The sequence below is a fragment of the Lithobates pipiens genome, unplaced genomic scaffold (genome assembly GCF_037356315.1).
Source record: "Lithobates pipiens isolate NorthernLeopardFrog02 unplaced genomic scaffold, aLitPip1_a1.2 Scaffold_19, whole genome shotgun sequence".
In the NCBI taxonomy this organism is placed as follows: domain Eukaryota; kingdom Metazoa; phylum Chordata; class Amphibia; order Anura; family Ranidae; genus Lithobates; species Lithobates pipiens.
The window spans coordinates 240,281,135-240,302,806 of NW_027507764.1; the positions used below are offsets into that span (position 1 = coordinate 240,281,135).

Consider the following 21,672-nt stretch of genomic DNA (forward strand, 5'->3'; position numbering starts at 1 on the left):
TAAAAGGACTAGTGAAAGCTAGAGGGTTAGGAATGGAATGCAAAAAATTGTGTAATTGCGCCGCCCTCCAAAATGTTAGACGGTATAGCCACGTCGGAACAGTTAGGAAGGACATAGACGGCCACTGTCCATCGATGACAAATTTCGATGCATGGTCTAGTGCTGAGTCCCTGAGACCTTTATAATCCCAAAACCCTTTTCTAAAGGCACATGTGAATGTGCACAGAGTAAAAATATGTCTACTCAACAATGTGTGGCTTCTTCTTTCAATGCTCAATAGCAGTTTTTTTTGCTTAGTATTTACAGTGATAATGGGGGTTATTTCCTAAAGGCAAATCCACTTTGCACTGCAAGTGTACTGTCAGTGCAGTTTCAGTGCACAGTGGATTTTCCTTTAGTAAATAATACCCACAGTGCTTTATAATTTGAATAAATCAGGCCATTATCGTCACTACAAAAAATTAATTCAGGGTGCTGAAAATGATGAGTATTATTAGCATTAATGCATTACATACATTAACAAAAAAAGAAGGTGTGGGTGTAGCAGACCCACAACATAAATAATAGTTAGCTGAAGAAGAGATTGTCACCTAATTTATCAAAGAAATTACATTGGAACTATTGAAGAAAACGGCCAAAAAAAAAAGCCTAGGAGACAGCTAAAAGAAAAACACAAGCAGTATATCAAATAAAATATTTTTCATTTTAAAAGACACATTTGTTTTAAAAATACATTTATTTAAATACATATAATGTGATGTTAAAGGATAAAACTTACCCTAATATAGTCCTTCTGCAGGACCTGAATGATGGCAGAACTGGTCTCTGGAATAATGACCCCAGAGCCTGGAGGGAGATGCCTGTAGAGAACTTGATGTCCTGCAGACTTCTCCCCATTGCCAAGTACCGCAAGGTGGCGACTAGCCTCTGCTCAGGAGTGATGGCTTGCCACATGCAGGTGTCCTGCTTCGTAACATAAGGGGACAGAAAAGCCAACAGACGGTGAAAAATGGGGTCCGTCTTCCAGAGATAATTCCTGAAATCATCAGGATTATTCTCACGGATCTCCTGCAACAAAGGCATATGAGAGAATTGGTCACGCTGAAGCAAACAATGTTTTGGCTATGAATGCCTCCTTGCCCTGTTCATGGACTGGGCTTGGGTCAAAGAACCCCAACACCAACCCCTGCACAGCATGAACTGTACAATGAGTATGTACCCACAACATGGCTTCAAAATGGTCAGCTGGTCAGAACGAACTAACAGAATGCATGTAAAATCAGAAAGGACTGAGGAGAGCGATCTGAAAATCAGAAACGAGCGGACAAGAATGCACTGGAATACAAATAGGAACTATAAATAGCATGCACTGAAAACCAGATACAAACCCACAATCACAAACTGAAGAGCAGTAACGATCTGAAAAGCACAAGGCTAAAAAGCGCAAATCGTCTCTCACCAAACTTCTACTAACACGCGATTAGCAGAAGGAGCCCAAAGGGTGGTGTACTGGCTATTGAACTTCATCTTTATAGTACCGTCATATGTTAGCGCGTTCTTGACGACCGGAATTTCTGACATTTGTGCGACCGTGTGTATGCAAGACAAGCTTGAGCCAAAATCCCAGGATTGGTGTTTGGTGTGCTGCTGTACCTTTAAGAAGGGGTGGGCTCCCCTTATGTCCACCTACCTCATTTATCCATCAGAATGCATGTGCCTCCACTGTGGGGACACTCATATTTTAGTGTTAGGACCACAGATACCAGGGGGCAGTGACGTGGCTCACGCATGCGTTTGCAAATGCGTGCTGACTAAACCCCTGTTTTTAACGCATACTGTTAAGACATTTCGGTTGTCTGCGAGCTGGCGGTAAGCAGGCTTTGGTTTTTTCCTTGGCGTTCCCCAGGTTTTTGTTGTTACCTGTTTTAGCCCTCCAATGCCGCTTACTGCGATAGCCAGCTGTAGATGAGTGCGGTGGCAAGTTTTTTGTTACCTGCACAGCATAAAGCCCATTTCAAGCATCTACTACTCTTTTCGTAAAATGATACTTTTTAACAACTTCATTACCAATCACTTTCCCCCTTAGTGCCCAGGACACTTTCAGCAATTTGAATGGCAATTGTGCAGACATGCAACACGGTACCCAAACTAAATTTTTAACATCTTCCCACAAATAGAGCTTTCTTTTGGTCGTATTTGATCACCTCTGTGGTTTTGATTTTTTGTGCTATAAACACCGACAATTTAAAAAAATAAAATAAAATGATGGGCAAAGATAGGTAGCACTGGATAAGCAGCACTGATGAGAAGCTACTGATGGGCATTGCTGAGTGGCATCTGAAGGGCACTGACAGGCATAACTTATCTTATGGGGCACTGATTGGCATGTTTATGGGCATGGATTGGGCTGGCAGGTTTCTTTGTGGGGCAACGGCTGGCAGGTGATGGGCACTGATTGGCAGCTGATGGGGGCTGCACTGATAATCAATGTTCTGATTATTAGCGCAGACCCCCCCTCTGACAGGGACAACCACCGAGGAAAGACATTTACTGAAACTTCCTGGTTCACGCAATGATCAGCTGTTATTGGTCACAGCTGATCACGTGGTAAGAAGCCTCAGTCAGAGGCACCATACCATGATCGGAGTTGAGGTGTGTCAGACACACCGCACCTCCGAACGCCGGCTTGTTATCCTGATCATGGTATATGATGTCCGATCAGGATAACTAAACCACTTTGTCGCTGTCATATTGCTATATGGTGGATGGCAAGTGGTTAAGATTCGTTTTGAACTTGCTAGTTTGAGGTCATGTCCCTGTGCTCTTGATCTTGGCATCATTTTGAAAATACTGCCCTCCTGAACCTTATTAACCCGTTTAATAATTTTAAAGATTTTAGTTATGTCTCCTCTTTGCCTTGTTTCCTCCAGACTATACACATTAAGTTCCTGTAGTCTCTCCTGATATGTTTTATCCCTCAGACTAATTACTTTATTTTTTTTTAGTTTTGTAAAGAGTGCAGAAAGATAAGATCCTCTCTCAGATTTTATTGCTATGTGTATCAATATTTGGGAGACTTCCCCTCAATTAGAAAGAACAGGCCTCGACATCCCCTCACTCCCTTTCTTGACAGGTGTCATGGATAAGACTGCACAATCATAACAATTTAAGATGGAATATTCAAATTTTTATATGAGCAGAGTTGTGTTACTCTTTAAATCAACAAGGAAAGAAGTTTTAGCTAATCAGTAACACTTCAAGCTAAGTGAAAAAAGCCTGTTTGCCACCCTCCAAAAGTAAAAAAAAAAACGGGAAAATAATTAAATGATTGTTCTGCATGTTACGAGGCTCATGAGGCTTAAGACTTTCCTTTGTGTGCCTTCTGTCCTAACTCCACCTCCTCATTTTTTTCCAATCATGTCTGTGACCCTCTCTCAATGTCAATACACAAAGCGCATTGTTTATCACCGTTTTCCTCCCAGTCACAACTACTGCTACCTCTGTGAAAAATGTGAACTATTATGTAGAAAGAATTTTATATATATATATATTTAGCTGCACAATTCTGGCCAAAATGAGAATCACGATTTTTTTGCTTGGAATAAAAAGATCAAACACTCTCTCACGATTCTCACAACGGTAAATCTTTCACATTATACCAAAAAAACAGGCTAACTTTTTTGGTTAGTTTTTTTTCTTTTTTAATTTATTAAATAATTTTTTACATAAACATTGTATTTGAAAGAGTACTTTGCAAATACAGTGTGACATAGAATATTACAACAGCCACTATTTTATTCTCTAGGGTGTCTACTAAAAATATATATATAATGTTTGGGGGTTCTAAGTAATTTTCTAGCAAAAAAAAAAATATTTTAACTTGAAACCAACAAAATTTCAGAAAGGTTGTGTTTAAGTGGTTAAACTTTTTTCACTTGCACACAAAGGGGGTTATTTACAAAAGGCAAATCCACTTTGCACTACAAGTGCACTTGGAAGTGCAGTCGCTGTAAATCTGAGGGGAAGATCTGAAATGAGTGGAAGCTCTGCTGATTTTATCATCCAATCATGTGCACACTAAAATTCTGTTTTTTATTTTCATTGCGTGTCCCCTCGGATCTACAGCGACTTCACTTCAAAGTGCACTTGCAGTGCAAAGTGGATTTGCCTTTCGTAAATAACCCCCAAAGTCTATTCCATTGACAAATTGTTACAATGTTTATAATTCAGTTGAACTGATAAAGAATGTTTTGATTATTGGCAGACTGCGCATTTTCTCTTCCTTTCTATTAATGGCTGTAGCTTCAGAAGAGCAGAGAGAATTCTTTGCATAGAAAGAATTGTAAAAACACTTTAGTCAAGATCGCGATAACGATTCTTGAATATTAATTGTGCAGCTCTAATATATATATATATATATATATATATATATATATATATATATATATATATATATATATATATATATATATATATATATATATATATATATTACATACACACCTAACACCCCTACAAAAGGGTTTCACACCACAGGTAATATTTGTATTTTAATATATATAATATATATAATATAATATTGCAGGACTGTGTTTATGTGTAAAGTGCAAAGCTGTGTATTTGTATAGTGTATGACTGTGTATTATGATGTCCTACAGGTATATATGTTTTTGTGCATAGTGCAAGACTGTGTATGTTTGTGTATATAGTGCAAGTTGGCTTTACCTGGGGAACTTTGGAAAATCTGAATTCCTGAAAATGGGGATGGGAGTAGGGGGAGGAGTGGTTATGGGTGTGGCTAATAAGCGCATGCAGGGGTCAGTTGTGTAATGTACAGAGTACGGGCGTTAGCTGCAGGCAGCTATCAGAAATGTTGGGGCCCCTTACACAGCTTTAGGCCTGGGGCATCCCGGGGCTTGACCCCCAACATTCACCAGTGCCTGCCCACTGGATGTGCCACCAAATCTGCCCACTGGACATCCAACAAAGGCCCATCCCATGTCCTCCTCATCCTCCTGCAATCCCATCTCCCCCATCCCATGTACTCCTACTCCAGTCCCATCTCCTCCATCCCACATCCTCCTGCTGTCCCATCTCTTCCATCCTACCTCCTCATCCTCCTGCAGTCCCATCTCCTCCATTCTGTGTACTCCTACCCCAGTCCCATCTCCTCCATCCCACATCCTCCCCCAGTCCCATCTTCTCCATCCCATGTCCTCCTCCTCCTCCAGTCCAATCTCTTCCTAACACAGGAGGGGAGCAGTGGGACAGGTTGGGGGGGGGGAGATGTGTTAGCAAGGGATAGGGAGACAGGAGGGGGGAGTGTCAAAAGTGAAGAGCAGCATGACACAGTAGGGGGACAGTATGGAAGGCAGGGGCAGCTGAACTGGAGGGGGACGTGTCATAGGAGGAGGTCAGTGGGACAGGTGGAGAGCAGCGGGACAGATGGGGGCAGCAGGACAGGAGGGGGAAGTTCCACGGAAGAGGGTGTATTAGAACAAAAATGTTGTAGTGAGCAGTATTTCCAAGCATCCGTAGGGAAACTCACATACTGCTACATCAAATTGCTCAGTGGTGTAAGCTTGCCTCCTGTTAGGAAAGAACAATAGCAGGTGTCCCCATCTGTAGCACAGTTTTTAAAAGAGAGCAAGAGGTACATCGGGAGGAAACTACAAAAAAAAAACAACACACAAAAATCCCCCTACCGGATATAATATGGTCATCAGAGGGTTAGGGAGCCAACTCTATTCACCATGTTCCAAAATTTAAGGGTGTAGTGGGTCAAGGGAGAGGCAAGGGGGCTAAACTTCTACCTGCCATACATTTTTTCAATGGGTAACCATAGCTTAGCGGAAACACAAACTGTCAGTTCAATATAGTGCTACTGTCTGTAGCACGTACCCTCAAACTGCCCATCTCTTTAGGTCTTCCCAGGATAAGCATAAGCCAGTAATGAACTGGGTATTTTATAGTGCCTGAGTTCCAGGAGAACGAAAAGACCTGTTGCAATTGTTTGGCCATGACTGGAGGAATAGTATTTTAAAGAGGAGGGCCAGTTTTAATTTTTTTTTTTTTAAGTCAGCAGCTGCAAACACTGTAGCTGCTGACTTTTAATAAGCAGACTTACCTGTCCAGGGCGTCCGAGATGTCGGCCGCCCGAGGCTGACCCGTCCCTCGGCTCTCGGGTCCCGGCACTGCCATTTTAACTAAGGGAAACAGGCAGTGGAGCCTTGCGGCTTCACTGCCCGTTTCTTACTGCGCGTGTTGCGCAGTGCTTTGTGAATGGGGCGCGCTGTGTTCTGGGAGACACAGTTCCCAGAACACACAGCGCCCCATTACCCAGGAGAAGCCGCACGGAGGAGAGAAGACCGAAGATCACCGCGGGGGAGGAAGAGGCAGATTAGGACGATGTGCCTAGCAACAGGCATTTCTGGTAAGTTAAAAAAAAATATTTTTTTCATTTTTTTTTTCTGATTTCTTTCTAAATTTTAATGTATTTTTGTTTTTCAGGGTGGCCCTCCACTTTAAACTCTTTTTTAACATTGACACACTCCATATTCTAACAGTAAAATCTACATTTTCTAGGAGTTTTGTGAAATAATTTAAAAAGTTGAAAATTCTCTGTGTCAGGAGATTCCCCCTCTATGGCCCTGTGTTTATTTTCACTTTTTCTTACCCTTCTATTCCCCCTTCCTCCTGCACCTATTAAACAACTAAAAATTTGGTAATCATTGAACTCGCATTATGTAACTAGCAAAATACCCCTTCCAAGGCATATAGAAAAAGATTACTGAAAAATTAATAAAGCTCTTTGTACCATTAAAGAGGAAGTAAACCCTGATGAGTTTACTTCCTCTTTTTTTCCCTGCAAAGGTAAAGCATAATGGACTACTATGCATCGCATAGTAGCCCATTATGTGTCACTTACCTGACACAGGAGCCAGCGAAGTCGCCGCTGTCCCCTGTAGTCCGCCGCATCCATCTTGCTTGTGGCGTCTCGCAGCTCCGCCGAATGACAGCGGCGAAGCCGCGATGACGTCACTCCCGCGCATGCGCACGGGAGTGGCGTCTCGCAGCTCCGCCGCTGTCATTCGGCAAAGCCGCGATGACGTCACTCCCGCGCATGCGCACGGGAGTCGACAAATGCGGCAGCTCCATTCTTGGAACTGCCGCGTTTAGTGCGCCTGCGCGCCGCTGTCTACGGCGCATGCGCCGTAGACAGCGGTGCCCGTTTTCAGGCAAATATCTCCTAAACCATATAGGTTTAGGAGATATTTCTTGGACCTACAGGTAAGCCTTAATCTAGGCTTACCTGTAGGTCAAAGTGGTTTGTAAGGGTTTACTTCCTCTTTAAAGCAGGAGTTCGGCCGTTTTTTTTTTTGTTTTTTTTAAGTCAGCGGCTACAAATGCTGCAGCTGCTGACTTTTAAAATAAGGACACTTACCCGCCCAGCACGGCCGCAATGTCGGCACCCGAAGCCGATCTCTCGAACGTCTCTCGGGGTGCTGCCGCCGCCATCTTGGGTATGAGAATCAGGAAGTGGAGCCTTGCGTCTTCACTTCCCGGTTCCCTACTGCGCATGCGCGAATCGCGCTGCGCAATAAGGATGGTCCCTGCTGTCCCTGGGATCCGTGCGTTTCCCAGCGGACAGCGGTGGACCTGCAGGAAGTGGCGTAAATATCCGCAGATTCTGCGGATATTTATGTCGGAAGTGGGTACAAATACCTGTACTGTACAGGTATCTGCACCCCCCTCCCCCCTGAAAGGTGCCAATTGTGGCGCCGGAGGGGGGGAGGGTTCCGATGAGCGGAAGTTCCACTTTAGGGTGGAGCCCCGCTTTAAGTAACAAAAATGAATCAATGTTTATATACTTGGTTTTGACTGAGTATCAATACCGATTGTCAGATGCAGAGCATCTCGTCACTGTATCAATTCCTTATGTAAACCTATAAATAAAATAAAGTTTAAAGATGTACTTGTGTTATGTTCTTTGGTGTAAAGATGTTGGTTCCTTAGCACTCCATGCTTCCTAACTCATACATTAACCCTACTCTGAATAGTTGGAAGTCATGGATGCATGAGGTCAACAGGCTCCCTCCTTTCACATGTAAACTCTGACTCTTCACTCTGAAGGTTTTCTGACTCGACATCTACAGAAAACAATCCTTCAGTTGGGATAAATACTAAAGAGGCAAAAAGGGAAGGAAAGGCAAGGTGGGGTCTGAGCTTGCAGGACAATGGCCTGATGACAGCCTAGAAAGAAAACTTGCATATTATGAATTGCATAGAAACCTTTTTTTGTGCAAGAGCAGTGTGAATGTGTACAGAGTTACAAAATGGAATTACAAATCCATACCTTGCAAATGTATTTGTGTGCCATTTAATGATAGCTTTGAGGTTTTAGTCTCTTTAGACTTTAAAGGGATTCATCTATGTAGTGACTAAAATTATATTTCCTCTTAAAGAATGTGTTTTTGTTAGGTAGCAGGACGCTCAGCAAACAAGGAAACAGACCAATTATGTAAGGTAAGATTTATAGTTATAAAGTGCAAACATAGCATTAAAAACAAAAGGTTTTAAAGCAGCTGTTATTGTAAAAGATCACCAATATAGTTGTGCCCTTTAGTTTACATACACCTGGCAAAATTTGCAAGATGTAGACCATTTTTAAAAAGTATTCATACCAAACACATTTTTCAGTTTAATTTAAAACATTTGCACACCCTCATTTCTTCCTTATTTCCTAATATCATACATTGTCTCTTTAGCATTCATGCCGGCTTGTGGTCTTGCATGATTTTTATTTTTAATTAAAGCCTTTTATTGTCATGTGGTAAAGTTACCCATTCTGTACAGGACTTGAAGGCCTTTTTCCAAGCAATCTTGGTTGTCTAGCAAGAATGCCCAAAAATGGCTCAATCATGTTGAGGTCAGGAGATAGTGATGGCCACTCTAGACCCAACAGTTTTTTTTTCTGCTGCAGGCACGAAAGGGTACATTTTGCCCTATGTTTGGGATCATTGTCATGTGTGGCGCATGCGCAGCTTCTGGGCTGACTAGTGCAAATACTACTCAATAATCTTGCCATTTTGACTAGGTTTCCTGTCCCACTGCATCTCACCACCCTTCACCCCCACAAAACAGCAGAGATTCATCGTTATGCTTTGCAGAAAGGATGAGATGCTTCTTTTCATTCTTTTGCATTTGTTGACTCCTCTCTATACATTGTGTTTATGGTCATGACTAAAGAGTTAAATTTGGGTCTTATCACTGCAAATTTATAGCAGATGTTTTGGTGCGTCTCTAGGTGCTGTTTGGCATTTTGCAAGCAAGCGGTTTTGGGGAATGGGTGCAGAAAAAAAAATGGCCAACATTTCACACATTCTGTCAATGGTATGTAAACTTATGAGCACAACTATACCTCCAATTATTGGCACACCCTATCCTGGATCCTTTAGCATCAACACTTTTGGGCGTGTCGGATGCCTGTGTCTCAACAGCCATCAGGTAGAACTAAAGCTGTATTGACACTGCCATCTTGGACTTTCCGTGCTACTTGTCTATACAGTACCAGTGTGTGGAGGTATGTATGTGGGACACTTTTAAAAATAAAATTGTTCAATCTAAAATGAAACACTCTCAACAGGTTTAAACACAAAACAAAATAAAGCTGCTAGAATGGTCCAGCCAAACACCTGACTTGAATCCAATAGAAAATCTATAGAAAGAATTAAAGATCAGAGTTCATAGAAGATGCCCACGGAACATTCAAGATTTGAATACTGTTTGTGTGGAAGAATGGGCAAAAATCACATCTCAACAATGAATGCGACTAGTTTCTCTATACAGGAAGCAACTTGAAGAGGTCATTACCAACGAGGATTTTGTATGAAGTATTAAATACATTTCAGTTAGCGGTGTTCAAAACTTTCTCTGTGTCATTCCATTTTATTACACAACTTAATTTCTGAACTTCTTTGTTTTGGTTTCTTTGTATGTATGGATTGCGATATGTGGTGCAAATTTCACGTCAATAGCACCTGTAGAAATATTTACCTAGAAAAACTGTGACGTGTTCAATATCTATTTTACCTGCTGTATTAATAGTTTTTCACAAAAGTGAGTACACCCCTCACATTTTTGTAAATATTTTATATCTTTTCATGTGACAATACTGAAGAAATGACACTTTGCTACAATGTAAAGTAGTGAAGTGTACAGTTTTTATAACAGTGTACATTTGCTGCCCCCTCAAAATAACACACAGCCATTAATGTCTAAACCACTAACAAAAGTGAGTACACTCCTTAATAAAAATTGTCCAAATTGGGCCCAATTAGCCATTTTCCCTCCCCGGTGTCATGTGACTCGTTAGTGTTACAAGGTCTCAGGTGGGAATGGGGAACAGAAGTGTTAAATTTGGTGTAATCGCTCTCACTCTCTCATATTGGTCATTGGGAGTTCAACATGGCACCTCATGGCAAACAAACTCTCTTAGGACTTGAAAAAAAGAATTGTTGCTCTACGTAAAGGGAATGAATCTGTGCTAAATCCAAAATGACCTGTGAATAAACATATAAATGCGAGTATCACAAACACAGTGAAGTGTAACAAATATTGTCCACCTATAATGAAACAAATAAAGCGATAACAAAAAATTCCAAACGGTGAATTCCAGAGTTAACCAAATAAGTTATAATGTGAAATAAACCATATGGATAAATCTTGATAAATGAATGTAAAAACAGTCTATATCACTGATGTTGAAGATGCTGGAACATTGCAACAACCTGTGACAGATTTTCAAAGGACACATACTTTGAATCTACCACCACACAGAGCCAAGGCTTACCAGCTATACAAGCTAGATTAGCTTTTCACCCAACCCTGGGTAATACAATCTCCCACTGCTGAGGGGGGCTTGTGAGAAGGGCATTTACCAAATCCCAGATCAACCAAGCTGTTGATCCGCATGTGTCAGTGTTAACCAACACTCTGCACTTGAGAGGCTTGCTGCCGTGCCTGGGACTGGAACAGTCTCAGTAAAGGTATGTAGCCCAAAAAAGAAAACAAAAGAACTCCACCATCGGTAAAACCAGATGGTTTATTTAGTAAAAAAGATTGGTCAAACAAACATAAGACTCAATCTTATATAACAGAAACGCCAGGCGGCAATGAAAAACAAGATAAAAACACACGCCCGTGCAAAACGCCACGTGACAAAGGCACGGTGACTTCAGTACGTCGCTCACCCTGCGCATTTCATCACTACAAAGGATGTTGTCACGGGGCAGCGCTTAAATACTAAAACTGGACAACCTAGCCTCGGTCTCAGTCCCGGGTCACTGATACATTACCACCATCTTAACTGTGGGAAAACGCCCTAAAATATAGAAGAACTAAAGGTGAAACAAAAAAATTCACTATATGCCAAGATACTGATCTTAAACAGCCTCCAATTGCACACTCTAGAACTAAACCAAAACAGAGGTAAAAGGTCAGGACCAGCGCAAAACAAAGGGCACCAAAAATCCAAAGACCCTAACCCAAAAGGGAACATTGAATTATCATAGATGTCCTCATCCCATATCGGTCTGACATAACATCAAATCGCTAAGGGCAAATAGACATAAGATAACATACATAGGATAAATACATCAACCCATATTAAGGGCTAAATGTTCTAAGCTACACTAAAATAGTATAAATAAAACCATATGAAGATACCTCACGAATCAGGGTTTAACATAAAAAATACTCAAGAAATTATGTTATAATAATAAAAAATATTTTTATATTTAATAAAAATAAAAATAGAAAGAAAAAAAGCCTCATCATTTAGGCCTTGAGGCTGTAGCACTTTACTTAGGAAGAGATTCCAATTTACCTCAGGAACAGATTGCCTTTATTATGGAGTTATTGGAACACGTTGCCACTCATAGCTTTCTGTGGTTTAATGGCCAATTTTTTTCGTAAGGATAGAGGTGTCGCCATGGGTGTTAAATATGCCTCCAGTTTGGCAAACCTCTTCATGGCAAAATGGAGGAGGATGTCATCTATGCCCAGCCAAGACCCTAAGTGGCCTTGTGGGCTTGCTATAGAGAGGACATCCTCCTCCTATGGGATGGTACTGAGACAGATCTCTCAGACTTTGTGTGTTCATTGAACAACAATATAGGGATCTGTCTCAAGCTGAAGCTAGTCATGAGAAAATTTATTTTTTAGATCTAACAATTTCTGTCGGTGGGGATAGTTAACTTCCACCTTTTTCAAACCCACAGACAGAAATTCTTTTATTCCACATGATAGCTGTCACCACGCTTCGTGGTAAAAATCTGTGCCTAAGAGGCAGTACATGAAATTAAAACGTAACTGCACTGAGCAGAAATTTGTTTTGGCACAAGCTGACATATAAGTGCAAAGGGAGTGCAGCGCTAGTAAATACCAAACTATATCAATTAACAATAAATAAATTATATGAATAAATAAAATTATTAATACACTTAATTGAATAAATAATCTTGCTAAAGTGACATAAATAGATAAAAAGACCCTTCAAGGTGACATTAAAAAATCTTAGATAAATGAATACAAATAATATCCAGGTAGTGGCGAAAAAATTCCTAATTAATGAAATTAAGGCAGACACCCACCAAAATTAATAAGTGAAAAAAATCCTTGCTCTAATAACAATAATAAACAAGTGATAAATTAATTAATCATTCATCAAGGTAATTATAATATATATAAAATAAATAAAGTCCAATACAAAATACCATAATTGATAGTGCCAAAAAAATAAGTCCATGCAACGGTGATAAAGAAACGGTCCAATTTCAAACGAGTAAGAGACAAGCTCCTTAATCCCAGCCGATGACTAAATCCAGAAAGAGTGATACACCAAAAGTGAGTAGTGATAACCCTTACCGACTCCACATGACCATACTGTAATGGTCTCTTTAAGCATAGGGGAGAAATTCTCAGGTATCCCCAAAAACCTTATAACGACTCCTCAAAACGGCTCACAAACCAGGTATGGATATGGTAATCATGCTGCTCATAAAAGAAGAACAAAGAATGCCTCCATAGTGTAATCATTCCAATCACTTTTAATAGGCAAGTATAAGATTGCACTTACAGAAAAACTTCAGATTAGCGTGTAACATAATAAATATTGCGGCATCTCCACTCGCTTCCCACTGTGATCCTGTTGCCCATCAATCTCGAAAACAGCGTAATGACGTCAGCGTCACTGGCCCCACCCTACGTGTTTTGCCACGAAGGGACGTCGTCTGGGAATTGGCCAAGTGACGCTGTCAACACACGGAAGGTTTAAATACCCGCGCGGTGCCATCCTAGAATCTGGCCGTTCAAGGTAAACAAATGGGTGCCACCATCTTATGTACTGGCCGCTCCATATAAGCAACTGATCACCGCCACCTTAAATATTGGCAAACCAAATAAACAAATAGGCGCAGCCATTTTCACAGCTGGCAGCCAATACAAACAATGGACAAAACAGGGAGGAAATCAAAAGGCTAAAAGGTTTATTACTAAAAACTATTTAGCACCATCTAGTGGTTAAAGATCGAATGAGAGAAATGGTAAATACAGGAAAACAGCTATAAGAAGCGCAGTGGGTCACCGCTAATACAAAATTAGAAATAAAAACTGAAGATAAAAAACAAACATTTAATCAACACTCATCAGTTAATTAAGAAATAAAATAGATGTTAAATTATAAAAATATATAAATAAAAATAATAATAAAATTAAAAATTAAAAATATAAAATGTATTTCATATTTATTTCTGCATCTCAAATATCCATCTTTTCTCAAGCCTAGAAATGGCTCTGACTCTATTTGTACCCCTCCAATGTGGCTGTAGTTTTTCCAGGGCCACAAATAGAGTCCCTTTCAGTTTTTTATCATGATACTTAGCATAGTGCCTCGATAGATTATGTTTACTAAATCCACGCCTGATATTTCCTATATGCTCAGCTCTTTTGGTGCGACCTATATATTGTTTAGAGCAGGGGCACTGTATCATGTACACAACAAATTCAGACGTACATGTGATAAAAGACCCTATATTATAGGTTTTATTAGTCTTAGTAGACTGAAAATTCTCACACCTATGCCCCCTAAAGGAGTTGATTCCACAAACCTCACATTTTCTGCAAGGGTAGAAACCATTCATGGTCTGGAAAAAGGAGATAGTCTTGGGGGGATCAATGACATTTGGGGCAATCATATGACGTATAGACGGAGCTCCTTTATAGATAACAATCGGACACGGTCGGGTAGTGTATGCCCAAGAACTTTATCATTCTTCAAAAGATTCCAGTATTTATTAAAGATCTTTTGGACAGAAAAATGGTGGTTAGAGTATCGTGTCACAAAAGAGCATGCAAACCCTTCATTAACTTGTCTAACTCTTCTAGTAGTATCAAGCATGTTATCCCTATCCATGTTACCCACTTGGGTGATGACCTCATTAATATAATTACATAGTTAGTAACGTTGAATAAAGACACCAGTCCATCCAGTTCAACCTGAGTGATTGTCTACAATTGTCCCTATCCCTGTATGTTGCATACTCACATCTGTCCCTACCCTCAAGGAACCCACAATCCAAGGTCCCCATTTATATACTATGGCCAATTTTGGACAGAAGCCGATTAACCTACCTGCATGTCTTTGGAGTGTCGGAGTACCCGGAGGAAACCCATGCAGGCACAGGGAGAACATGCAAACTCCAGTCTGCTAGGTGAGAGTGCTACCCACTATACCACTGTGCCGCCCCAATATCATCTTCACCATATCCTTTCTCAAGGAATCTACCTTTCAGAACTTGAGCCTGTTGTTGATAATCTACAATGTTGTTACAATTTTGCCTAATCCGCTGGAACTGACCCTTGGGAACCGCCCTCAACCAAGAAGCATGATGACAACTGCTTAGCGGGATATATGCGTTGCGATCCGTCTCCTTAAAAAAGGTACTGGTGATTAATTTACCATCTACTACCAATATGTTCAAGTCTAGAAAATTAATTTCTGTTTGACTGGCCTCATATTGAAGATTGATACCCCTATCATTTGAATTGAGCCTCAGAAAAAAAGCCTCTAGGGAGGGTAAATTACCCTCCCAGAGGAGAAGTACATCATCTATGTACAGTTTCCATAGGCGTAACTCCTTTGGCGGATTAACATCAATCACTTCACTCTCCCAGCAGGCCATAAATAAGTTCGCTAGGCTAGGGGCTGTATTTACCATTTCTCTCATTCGATCTTTAACCACTAGATGGCGCTAAATTGTTTTTAGTAATAAACCTTTTAGCGTTTTGATTTCCTCCCTGTTTTGCCCATTGTTTGTATTGGCTGCCAGCTGTGAAAATGGCTGCACCCATTTGTTTATTTGGTTTGCCAATATTTAAGATGGCGGTGATCAGTTGTTTATATGGAGCGGCCAGTACATAAGATGGTGGTGCCCATTTGTTTACCTTGAGCAGCCAGCTTCTAAGATGGTGCTGCGCGGGTATTTAAACCTTCAGAGTGTTGACAGCGTCACTTGGCCAATCCCCAGACGACGTCCCTTCGTGACGAAACGGGCAGGGTGGGGCTAGTGACGCTGACGTCATCACGCTGTTTTCGAGATTGATGGGCAACAGGATCACAGCGGGAAGCGAGTGGAGACACCGTGATCTCTATTATTGATGTTACACGCTAATCTGAAATTTTTCTGTAAGTGCAATCATAAAACTTACCTATAAAAAGTGATTGGAAAGATTACACTATGGAGGCATTCTTTGTTGTTCTTTTATGAGCGTCATGATTACCATATCCATACCTGGTTTGTGAGCCGTTTTGTGGAATCGTTATAAGGTTTTTGGGGATACCTGAGAATTTCTCCCCTACGCTTAAAGAGACCATTACAGTATGGTCATGTGGAGTTGGTAAGGGTTATCACTACTCACTTTTGGTGTATCACTCTTTCTGGATTTAGTCACCGGCTGGGATTAAGGAGCTTGTTTCTTTCTCATTTGAGATTGGACCGTTTCTTTAGCACCTTTGCATGGACCTATTTTTTTGGCACTATCAATTATCTTATTTTGTATTAGACTTTATTTATTTTATATATATTATAATTCCCTTAATTTATCACTTGTTTGTATTGTTATTAGAGCAAGGATTTTTTTTCCACTTATTAATTTTGGTGGGTGTCTGCCTTAGTTTCATTAATTAGGGATTTTTTCGCCACTACCTGGATATTGTTTGTATTCATTTATCTAAGATTTTTTCATGTCACCTTGAAGGGTCTTTTTACCCATTTATGTCACTTTAGCGAGATTATTTATTCAATTAAGTGTATTAATAATTTTATTTATTCATATAATTTATTTATTGTTAATTGATATAGTTTGGTATTTACTAGCGCTGCACTTCTCATGTCAGCATTCAAGTATTAAACATATAATGAGGAAGCATTGGCATATTCTCAAAAATGACAGGATATTAAATACCCTTTTTGCCAGATAGACTCCAAGTTGTGTTCAGGGGTGCTCCCTCTGAGGGATAAATTGGCTCCCAATGTTTTGAATCCTCCTACGAGCAAACCAACATTTTTTTTGTGAGCTTACTGGGTATTACCAATGCAGAAAGTGTCAGGTTTACTCTTTGAATGGGTGTAAAGCTAGGAGAACTACTAGTTTTAAATCCAACTGTACCTCCAAGTCCTTTAACATTGAAACTTTCATCACTTGTTTCACACTGGGAGTGGTCTACATGGTCCAGTGCCCATGTGGATTACAGTATGTGGGAAGGACTAAAAGATCCCTACAAGTGCGTCTCGATGAGCACAAACATACGTAGGGGCTTTACCAGGCATTCTGTGTCCAAACACTATCTCATGGTACACAATAGGGACCCTACGAACACCATTTTCTTGGGAAATTACAAGTAAAGCCCCCAATGGAGGGGGATCTGTCTTGTTAGAAGCATATCCAAATTTGAAATGTCGTGGGTACATAGGATTAAATGCTAAATACCGCCTTTGGCTTGAACATTTATGTTGATGTCAATTCATTTATCGATAATTTCTAGGTTGTCTATAACACATCCCCAAGATTACTATACTACTTTTTTAATCATCTTAGTCTAATCTGGTGTTGTCTCCTTAATTTTTGTGAACTTGATGTGAGTCCTGGATGGCTGTGCTTTTTTTATTTCTATTTTTATTAAATATAACATTTTATCATTACTACACAATTTATTTTTGATTATTTTTTAATGTTAAACCCGTATTTATGAGGTATCTTTATAGGGTTTGAATCATACTATTTTAGTGTAGCTTAGAACATTTAGCCCTTAATATGGGTTGTTGTATGTATCCTATGTATGTTATCTTTTGTCTATCAGCCCTTAGCGATTTGATGTTATGTCGGACCGATATGGAATGAGGACATCTGTGATAATTCAATTATTAATTGCCAGGGGATTTTTTGTGCCCCTTGTTTTGTGCTGGTCCTGATCTTTTACCACTGTTTTGGTTCAGTTATAGAGTAGGGGTGTGGAATTTAATCGATGCATCGTGATTCGGGGGGTCCCCGATGCAACATCGATGCATGCGACCCGAAAAATCGATGTTGGGTGACGTCATCCCGACATGCCCCTCCCCTCCCGGAAGAGCGATCCGAGCGTTTTTATCAAAATCCTTTTTTTTTTATACATACAATGACCATCCGTTAAGTGGTCACCTCTGTGTGTTTTTTTTAAAAAAATATTTGCAGCTTTATACCTTGTTTTATAGCGTGTGTATATAACTGTATACACCGCTCATGTGACTGCTCAGTCTGGCCAGCCCCTCTCCTCTCACGTCTCTCCTGACGTCAGCCCCGCCCGCCTCTCTTCTAATCTGATCGCTACAGTCGGTGGGCGGGGCTGAGAACTCCTACTGACCTGAGGAGAGACGTGAGCCTGAGAGACAGGAGAGGCGGGCCAGAACGAGGAGAGCAGTCACATGAGCGGTTTATACAGTTACACACACTAAGAAACAGAGTATGAAAATCTGCATAGATTTTAGAATGCACATACAGCGGTGGGCACTTAATAGATTATAATTGCATTTATATCACCACACAGGTATTTTTTAGCACAAGTATGTAGAGTACAACTAGGTTTGAACTCTACATACACTGGCTCCTACATGTGCTCTGTGATGACATTTACCCGGCCATCCCCCCCCACCCCCCCTCCCTCGTTTGCACATTCCACTGTGTTAACCCCTAGTGTGCTGGAAGGTACAAACGATAGGGGAGAGGTGGGGGGGAGAGTAAATGTCATCACAGAGACAGTACAGGGAACTTCACAGGGCTGTTTGTCAGTTGTGGATTTGGATTCTAATCCCTCCTGACCTCCCAGCAGCCAGGTGTGTGTGAATTCCTGTACCTTGTAGTGCACCAGATTCGTGCACTCAGTAAATCGGAGTTCCACCCGTTTTTTAGTTTATTAAAAGTCAGCAGCTACAAAGTGTAGCTGCTGACTTTTAATAATCGCATTCACCTCTCCCACGGTCCATCTGCGCTGTCCTGCACAGCCGGGCAATCTTCTGGGACCTGTGATGTGTCCCAGAAGATTGCAGAAAGGAATGGCCGCCTAGGTGGCCCAAGCGGAAGTGGGAGCATGTCGGTAATCGTGATGCATCGCGGAATCGAATCGTTGACCAGATAATCGTAATCGAATAGAATCGTGAGACCAGTGAAGATGTGCACCCCTATTATAGAGGGGGCGATTGGAGTTTGTGATCAGGATCTTGGCATATAGTACCTTTTTTTGTTTTGCCCTTAGATACTCTATATTTTAGGGCTTTTTTTTTCTGTTGTCCCATAGTTAAGATGGTGCGAATGTATCAGTGACCTGGGACTCAGACCAGGGCTTGGTTGTCCAGTTTTAGTATTTAAGCAGAGCGCCAGGTCACCGCCCATGCCCTGTGACAACGTCCTTTGTAGTGACGAAACGCTTTGCACGGGCGTGTGTTTTTACCTTGTTTTTCATTGCCGGCTGGCGTCTCTATTATATAGGATTGAGTTTTATGTTTTCTTGACCAATCTTTTTTACTAAATAAATCATCTGGTTTTACCAATTGTAGAGTTTTCTTGTTTTCTTTTTTAGGCTACATACATTTACTGAGACTGTTCCACTCCCGGGCATGGCAGCAAGCCTCTCAAGTGCAGAGTGTTGGTTAACACTGACGCACGTGGATCAACATCTCGTTTGAGCTGGGATTTGGTGAACACCCTTCTCGCAAGCCCCCCTCAGCAGTGGGAGATTGTATTACCCAGGGTTGGGTGACAAGCTAATCTATCTTGTATAGCTGGCAAGCCTTGACTCTGTGTGGTGGTGGATTCAAAGTATGTGTCCTTTGAAGATCTGTCACGAGGTGTTGCAATGTTCCAGCATCTTCAACATCAGTGATATAGACTGTTTTTACATCCATTTATCAAGATTTATCCATATGGTTTATTTCACATTATAACTTTTTTGGTTAACTCCGGATTTCACTGTTTGGAATTTTTTGTTATCACTTTATTATTTGTTTGATTATAGGTGGACAATTTTTGTTACACCCTGCACTGTGTTTGTGATACTCGCATTTATGTTTATTCACAGGTCATTTTGCATTTAGCGTAGCTTCATTCCCTTTACCTGTTCTGTTGGTGTTGTATATCACTTTAAGTTGCAGCTCGTTATCTATTCATTCAATAGCGCCGTTTTTTGCTATTCATTCCTACATAAAGATGGCCTAGGCGATAAGAAAATTGCCAAGACACTAAAACTGAGCTGCAGCACGGTGGCCAAGACTTTACAGCGGTTTAACAGGACAGGTTCCACTCAGAACAGGTCTCGCCATGTTCGATCAAATAAGTTGAGTGCATGTGCACAGCATCATATCTAGAAGTTGCCTTTGGGAAATAGACGTACAAGTGCTGCCAGCATTGCTGCAGAGGTTGAAGGGGTGGGGGGGTCAGCTTGTCAGTGCTCAGACCATATGCCACACACTGCATCAAATTGGTCTGCATGGCTGTTGTCCCAGAAGGAAGCCTCTTCTACAGATGATGCACAAGAAAGCTCACAGTTTGCTGAAGTCAAGCAGACTAAGGACATGGATTGCTGGAACCATGTCCTGTGGTCTGATAAGACCAAGATAAACTTTTGGTTAAGATGGTGTCAAGTGTGTGTGGCAACCACCAGGTGGGGAGTACAAAGACAAGTGTGTCTTGCCTACAGTCAAGCATGGTGGTGGGAGTGTCATGGTCTGGGGCTGCGTGAGTGCCATTGGCACTAGAGAGCTACAGTTCATTGAGGGAAAAGCATGAATGCCAACATGTACTGTGGCATACTAAAGCAGAGCATGATCCCCTCCCTTCGGAGACTGGGTCACAGGGCAGTATTTCCAGCATAACGACCCCAAAACACATCTCCAAGACAACCCCTGCCTTGTTAAAGAAGCTGAGGGTAAAAGTGATGGACTGGACAAGCATGTCTCCAGACATAAACCCTATTGAGCATCTGTGGGGCATTGTCAAACAGAAGGTGGAGGAGTGCAAGGTCTCCAACATCCACCAGCTCCGTGATGTCATCATGGAGGAGTGGAAAAGTACTCCAGTGGCAACCTGTGAAGCTCTGGTGAACTCCATGCCCAAGAGGGTTAAGGCAGTGCTGGAAAATTATGGTGGCCACACAAAACATTGACACTTTAGGCCAAATTTGGACATTTTCACTTAGGGGTGTACTCACTTTTGTTGCCAGCAGTTTAGACATTATTGGCTGTGTGTTTAGTTATTTTGACGGGACAGCAAATTTACACTGTTATACAAAGCTGTACACTTCACTACATCACATTGTAGCAAAGTGTCATTTCTACAGTGTTGTCACATGAAAGGATATAATAAAATATTTACAAAAATGTGAGGTGTACTCACTTTTGTGAGATACTGTATGCAAGTGAACTACACCTATAGCTAGGGCATTATTTAATTTTGGTGAAAGCTGCACAGCTTGTTTTTATCTACAGACGTCCCTTATCTGTACAGTTAGTTTTTTGGTAAAGGCAAACTATGCCTTTAAAGTCTATTTATACTAATTTAAGAATAAGTAACTACTTGATTGCTTAAACCCTGGCCACGGTTATTCCTTAAAAACAAACACATATTTTATATACAAGAAATAAACCCCAAAATACTCGAGCGCAAAAATGGATCCTCTGTGGAATATATATAAGAGGAGACAGCAGAACACACTCAACCGTGATCAGTAACAAACAAATGATAAATGTACTAAAAAATAGCGATGCGCTATACTCAATACTCCCCCACAAATTTAAAGTGGCAAGTGCAATAAAACAAGTATGGCAAAAAAAAAAAAAAATACAAAATAATCTGTAGGGAAAAATGTAACGTACTTACCTTACCAATAAATAAAAAAAAAAAAATAGTCCACAATGTTACAACTACAGTATCATCAAATACATGAATACAGGAAATACGTGATAAAGTGCAAGGGACTAACTGCGCTTGTAAAGAACAAAAACACCAGAGGGAAGAAAAAAAATCCTAAAATTCCCTACTGATGCACAGCTCGTTGGTAATTAAATATTCCAAAGAAATAAATAT

General features: G+C 40.8%; 1 protein-coding gene across 3 annotated transcripts in view; it reads right to left on the reverse strand.

Moving 5' to 3' along the window:
* Window positions 1-21,672, reverse strand: part of TNS3 (tensin 3) — a 457,447-nt gene that overhangs the window by 83,220 nt on the left and 352,555 nt on the right. The window lies entirely within an intron of this gene.